Here is a 6,594-nt window from a genome sequence, read left to right as displayed (position 1 = left end):
GCTCAGATCATTGATCTGACACTTGAGGTTGAATCTCCAGTAAGACCTTACCTCCACCTGCTCCCTATTTCCACCTGCTGAGCTGCTGTGTGGCTGCAGCTCAGGACGTAGAGCAGGTTGGTGGTTCGATCCCTGACACTAACCCTAAGTTTCTCCCTGATGCATAGCAGTGTGAATGTGTGTAATTGTTAGATAGACAGGGTTAGGCTAATCCCTGACCCTTAAGAGTAGAAAAGAATCGAGCCAACTCTAACCAGGTTCGAAAATAATTCATTAAGTATGATGTTTTGATTTCTTTTTTGCTTTTATTGCGGCAGGAGCAGACAAGAGAGATACATGAGTGTGTTGTGGCTGATCTTCATCCTGTCGTGTGTTGATCACTACCATTGTAACTTGTAACTTCAGTCAAGTCGAGGTCATTTCATGTCCAGCCCCGCCCACTTCACGTTGTTGGCTGTCACAGTTTCATGTTGCCGATGGTCTCCAAACACCACAGAAAAAGAGAAAACAGATGAAACATTAGGTGATAGTGTTTGTTGTCTTTCTCCATCCTAATTATTGAACATGAATCCATGCTCCCTCTGCGCCATAAGAGTGACACATCCTCTCCTTCCTCCTCTCCATGCTCAGACATCGGCCCTGATCGCTCTCATCAGTAATTTATAACGCCTTCGCTGTAGTCGCCTATTCCAGGGATGTACCAGAGCCTCTTAAGACCACATCGATTTTTATTTGATTAAATGTCCTGCTGGTTTGCAACAAATTAGCAGGAGTTTAATCAAATCACAATCAATATTTACTTAATAATCCTCCAACACACACCTCGCTCAGACTGAGCTAAAATCCACCAGTAAATAAGGAGGAACTGACCGACTGTGCATGCATGTTAAATAAACTCGAGTCGGGCTGCACTGCAGGTTTTGTTGTGTTTGGAAAGTAAATGGTCTAAAAAAAATTGTAGACTAGATTCTTTTAGGTTTAAGCTGTTTGTTTTCACAGAGATCAGGATAAATGTGAAAATAATAATGGATTGGATTTATATAGCGCTTTTCAAGGCACCCAAAGTGCTTTACAATGCCACTATTCATCCACACACTGGTGGAAGCAGCTACAGTTGTAGCCACAGCTGCCCTGGGACAGACTGACAGAAGCGAGGCTGCCATATCACACCATCGTCCCCTCTGGCCAACACCAGTAGGCGGTAGGTGAAGTGTCTTGCCAAAGGACACAACGACCAGGACATCGAACCGGTAACCTTCCAGTTACAGATGCGCTTCCCAACCCCCTGAGCCCGATTTGTGTTTGGTCAGTAAAGCTGATTCTGATATAAGACAAAGCTGAACTCTGCATGTGGCTGCAGAGAAGCTGAAATATCAAAGTGTTTCCACATATTCACGCTGTGGCAGATCTCCACCATTAGAGAAGTTTAACAAAGATCAAAGCCAAACAAAGGGTAACCCTCCTGGGTCTAGGTGCCGTTTCCTCCTCCAGGGGTGAGGGTACCTAGACCTGGGGTATAGAGTACGCTTAGGGAGTGTGATTGTGTGTACATGTCCATGTATGTCTATCCCTACGTTGGGTGAGTGCTGACTATTTGTATATGCGTGCATGAGGGGGGGAATGCATGTTTGTGTCTGTGTGTGCCTGTGTGTCTTACACTCCACCTCTCTGGGAACTCCCAGGCCCTCCAAGGTCTATCTCCCGTCACCACACTCCCTGCCGGTAACTTGTGCCCTCAGGGGTCGGTGCGTTGGTGGTTCTTGGTGTCCGGGGCTGGGCGCTCAGGTATGTACCAGCTCACTCCCGGTGACTACTTGGCGGGGCCTGGTGCCGTTTGCTCAGTCAGGCCTCTTCCGGGGCAAAGGGGGCCCTCGGGCCTCCGGCCTCTGGGCCTGCAGCTCGGTTCACTCTGGCACAGCTGGCTGCCGGCAGAGCCAGCGGGCACGCCACTGCAGCCCCCTCATCTGGGGCTCTCCTCAGCTCTTCCCAGGAGGGTGGCACAGACGCCCCTCCGGTGGTCCTCCTTGGGCTCTCGCACTCTGGGGCCTCTGGATGCCTGCAGCCTGGATCTCCTCCATGCCTGCTTCATGCCCTGGGGGACGGAGCTATGGCTCTCTACATCCTCTAGCAGACCATTACATGTGGAAACCTTTTGAATACAAGCGCGCTGATCCACACAGGTGTGCACACAGGTGTTCACTGTTCATAGACATAAACTACACCTTTATTGGTGCTATTTCCAAGCACATTGTGCGCTGTCGGCCCTGCTTGCTACACAACAGCATTCAATATTTCGTATTTACTGCTGTTTACACTTGGCTAGATTAACGTGATGGTGTTGTATTTAGTATGTTGCTCTGTTTGTTTTGCTTGTTTTCTATTCTTTTTCTGTCAACAGGTGATCCAGGAGATTTTTTTCTCTTCTTTCTCTTTTTAAGTTTCCTTTCTCACTGTCCCTCTTCCCTTCTGTTTTTCTTTTCCTTCATCTTTCTTTCTCCCTTTCTTATCCCTCAGTCATGTCTGTCCCGTCTGTAACAACTGAAAAAAAAAATAACAACAAAGGTTGATCAAATGGACCAATATGGCAAGGCCGTGATGATCCATTTGGCAAAGTAAATCCATTGGGTCTCCTTGTTGGTCTTCAGACAACAATTCTGACGGCTAAAGAATGTATAGGAATTTCTTTTACTTATGTATTAATCACATTATCTTATTGTATGATGCCTTGGTGCCACTGGATTTTAACATGTCTGACACTCATACATTAATACAAATGGTTTTTTGTCTCTTTGAGGACTCTGGGAGGTAGCAAGGGAGTGTGAACCTTAAGGTGTGAAACAGCTGTGTACTGCCTTTTGTTCCTGGAGAAGGTATTTAACTGAGAGCCATGCTAGCCTCAGAGAGACTCTGCTGACCGTCTGTCCCGCGGACATGCAGGGGCTCCATCAAGCTTGGTTGTCTGTTGTCTTTGTGTGTTTGGATTAAAGAATGTTAGCTACCGCTCACCGCTCATCTGCAGGCTTTATTTAAATGGAAAAACTTCCACAACAAGAACCAAATGGGACAGGCAAAAAACAAAAACAAAGATCAAAGCAGATCAGATTTAGTTGTAAAAATGTTCAACTCAAGGCTCCGCAGGCCAAATCTGGCCCTTCAATAATCCAAATCCCACCTATCAGTTTATGTTCATTTAGTCTCATGTGGTCTCACGGTGAAATCATTGATAGTCTTGTAGCCCATTTCAGGCTTATGCAGGTTTACAAACCCTGACACATTTGACAGACTCACCCATGGTTGAAGAAACGGAAATAATTTTCCATTCGTCCTTCAGTGTGGTGCAGGCATCCTGCACACTGAGCAGAAAGAAAGCCCAAAGCATAAAGTTTCCACCTCTGTGCCTTACTGTGGGGATGCTTTTCTTTGGGTCATACTCAGCATTTCTCTTCCTCAAAACACAGCAGGCCGAGCTGATCTGACCACAGCACTTTCTCTGAAGCCTTCTCTGAATGTTCTTCAGGTGGGCCTGTCTTCTTGAAGATTTCCATCCATTATGGTGTTCTTGGTGACACTGCCTTCAGATCAAATCAAATCAAATCAAATCATTTTTATTGTCACGTCACATGTGCAGGTACACTGGTACAGTACATGTGAGTGAAATTCTTGTGTGTGAGCTTCACAAGCAACAGAGGTGTGCAAAAACACAATAACATAAAACAAGCAAAATATAATAATGGGTAAATCTGAGAGTAATAAATATATGTACAATATAAGAGTGTATGTATTACTGGATGTGTATACTAAATATGTTTTTCTACGCATGTGTGTGTGTGTGTATACATATTTTACAAATTAAATAGAGTAAACAATAAATAAAATATATAAAATATACAGAGGTTGGTAGTTGGACATGTGCAAAACAAGTGGCATTTATATACAGTGTGGAGTGCATAATGTTGAAGTTCCAGTAGTAAGGGTGAAGTGTTGATCTTATGTGCTGCACAATAATGTTTAATATTTTGTCACGGTGTGGCATGGCACACCGTGGAAGGAGTGGGGAAGGTGGACCCAGGCGCGGTGCTCTATGTATAGACAGTGTTTATTTACAAAGTGAAACAACGTAACAATAAATCCCCGTGTTCTCCCAGACTCCAGTGTCGTGTCTCCCCGTGAATAGTCCGTGTTTCTGTGCTCTCTCCGCTCCCGTGTCAGCACCCCCCGGTGCTCGCTGCTCTCGTGTCTTCCACGCTGCTCCTGCGGGAAACATAAGACGCAGCCGTCAGGACACATACAACTGCGGGCATGCACACTAACTCAATAACAGGACGACTAACGTGGAGTCTCATGCAATGATCCCGCGTCGGTGGGAGCTCCAAGACTCTCTTAAGTAGCTCCCCCGACGAGGCCTGATCAGCAGCAGGTGCTCAGCCACACACACACATATATACACACACACAAGCACAGAGAAGGGAAGCAACACCAAAATACATATAATAATGATAATAAGAATATAATTCATAACTGCTCAGGGATCCTGGGTCGCTCAGACCCAGGACCCTGACAGTACCCCCCCTCTAAGGGTCGGCTCCCGACGACCCCAAAACCAAAACCAAAACAGCACAACCAACCCAGGGCGGGCGGCGGGGGGACCAGGACGGAGGGCCAGAACCAAAACAAGCAAAAACAACAAAATAACAAACCGACCCAGCCCACAGTCCCAGAGTCAGACCGCGCAACCCGCAGCGGCGCAAAAAAAACCCCCCCGAAAAGACGCCACAAACAGTCTCAGGCGGCCCATCAACACAACAACAGAGTTCAGGGGGCCTACCTCGAGCCCAACGGCGCCGACGTAGCAGCTCCGGCGGGCGGCCATGGGTCCGGCAGCAGCAGCAAAACAGTTCTGGGGGCCTGCCGCTGCTCCAGTGGCGGCGGCACTGCTGCCCCTCTGGTGGCGGGCCCCGGGTCCAGTAGCGGCGGCGCTGTTGCAGCTCCGGTGGACGGCCACGGGTCCGGCAGCAGCAGCAAAACAGTTCTGGGGGCCTGCCGCTGCTCCAGTGGCGGCGGCACTGCTGCCCCTCCGGTGGCGAGCCCCGGGTCCAGTAACGGCGGCGCTGCTCCGGGTCCGACGGCGGCGGTGCTGCTCCCCAGGCGGCCTGCCCGGGATCCAGTGGCGGCGGTGCAGCTCCGGTGAACAACGGCGAGGTGTGGTACATGGCCGATGACACGCCAGTCGATGACGCGCCGGTCGCTGACGCAGACGCGCTGGGCGTAGCTGGTGTGGAGGGCGCGCTAGACGTGATGACCCGTCAGACTTGCTGACCTCCAGTTCAGGCTGAGCAGGTCTCTCCGGACCTCCGAGCTCCTCCGGTGGCAGCGCGGGCTCCACAGGCTCGCCGAGCTCCTCCGGCTCGCCGAGCTCCTCCGGCTCCGGCTCGCTGAGCTGCTCCGGCTCGCTGAGCCCCTCAGCTGGCGGTGCGGGCCCCTCCGGCTCGCTGAGCCCCTCAGCTGGCGGTGCGGGCTCCTCCGGCTCGCTGAGCTGCTCCGGCTCGCTGAGCTGCTCCTGCTCGCTGAGCTGCTCCTGCTCGCTGAGCTGCTCCGGCTTGCTGAGCTGCTCCGGCTCGCTGAGCCGCTCCGGCACGCTGAGCTGTTCCGACACGCTGAGCTGTTCCGGCACGCTGAGTTCCTCAGCTGGCGGTGCGGGCCCCTCCGGCTCACTGAGCTCCTCAGCTGGCGGTGCGGGCTCCTCCAGCTCGCTGAGCCCCTCAGCTGGTGGTGCGGGCTCCTCCAGCTCGCTGAGCTCCTCCAGCACGCTGAGCTGTTCCAGCTCGCTGAGCTCCTCAGCTGGCGGTGCTGGCTCCTCCAGCTCGCTGAGCCCCTCAGCTGGCGGTGCGGGCTCCTCCAGCTCGCTGAGCACCTCCTGCTTGCTGAGCTCCTCCGGCTCGCTGAGCTCCTCCGGCTCGCAGGGCTCCTCAGCTGGCAGTGCAAAAGAAATCAGGATGGTGGCTGCAGGCAGACGAAACGGTGGCGGAGTTACAGCTGCAGATGGTGAAGCAGCGGGCGGTGTAGCGACCTCTGACCAAGGTGATGTTACCTGCGTCGTCAGCTCGTCCACTGCAGACACAAACACAGATGGTGAGGGAAATGGAAAATTGTCCGTACTACTCACCACAGCCGGCTCTTGAGATGTCCGTGGGTGTGGCTGCGGTGAGGAACGCCGGCGGCGCGAACGTCGTTTTCGTGTAGACGTCGGGGCGTCTCAGGCAGTGAATCCACCAGCTGTCCGGGCCGGTGAGCAGCCTGAGGAGGAGAGTGGAGGTGGAGGGTGGAAAGCAAGAAGTCCAAGACGACAGGATTAAGGTCGTCAACCAGCCAGGGAAATTTAAAAAGCGTCTCCTGCAGCCGCCTCTCCACGGCGCGACGTAAACCTTCCGCGGGCTTCTCCCACCATAACTCACAGAGTCTGTAAACCCTGTCCATAACCTCCCTCCTGAGCCTCTCCTCAGAGACCGCTGGGTCCATACGTGGCGGGATCATTCTGTCACGGTGTGGCATGGCACACCGTGGAAGGAGTGGGGAAGGAGGACCCAGGCGCGGTGC

At 52.0% G+C, this 6,594-nt stretch overlaps 1 long non-coding RNA gene across 1 annotated transcript; it reads right to left on the bottom strand.

Moving 5' to 3' along the window:
* Positions 1–4,078: 4,078 nt before the first annotated feature.
* On the bottom strand, positions 4,079–4,374 carry LOC309711217. The gene is made up of 2 exons (XR_014277909.1): positions 4,332–4,374; positions 4,079–4,251 (listed from the first exon to the last, which is right to left on the bottom strand). It is a non-coding gene; the product is annotated as an uncharacterized lncRNA (long non-coding RNA).
* Between the last annotated feature and the right edge of the window lie 2,220 nt (positions 4,375–6,594).

Source organism: Aulonocara stuartgranti, assembly GCF_965226115.1.
Source record: "Aulonocara stuartgranti genome assembly, chromosome: 1".
NCBI classification, from domain to species: Eukaryota; Metazoa; Chordata; class Actinopteri; order Cichliformes; family Cichlidae; genus Aulonocara; species Aulonocara stuartgranti.
The sequence above is the reverse complement of the archived record's forward strand: the minus strand, read 5'-3'. Positions and strand labels throughout refer to the sequence as shown.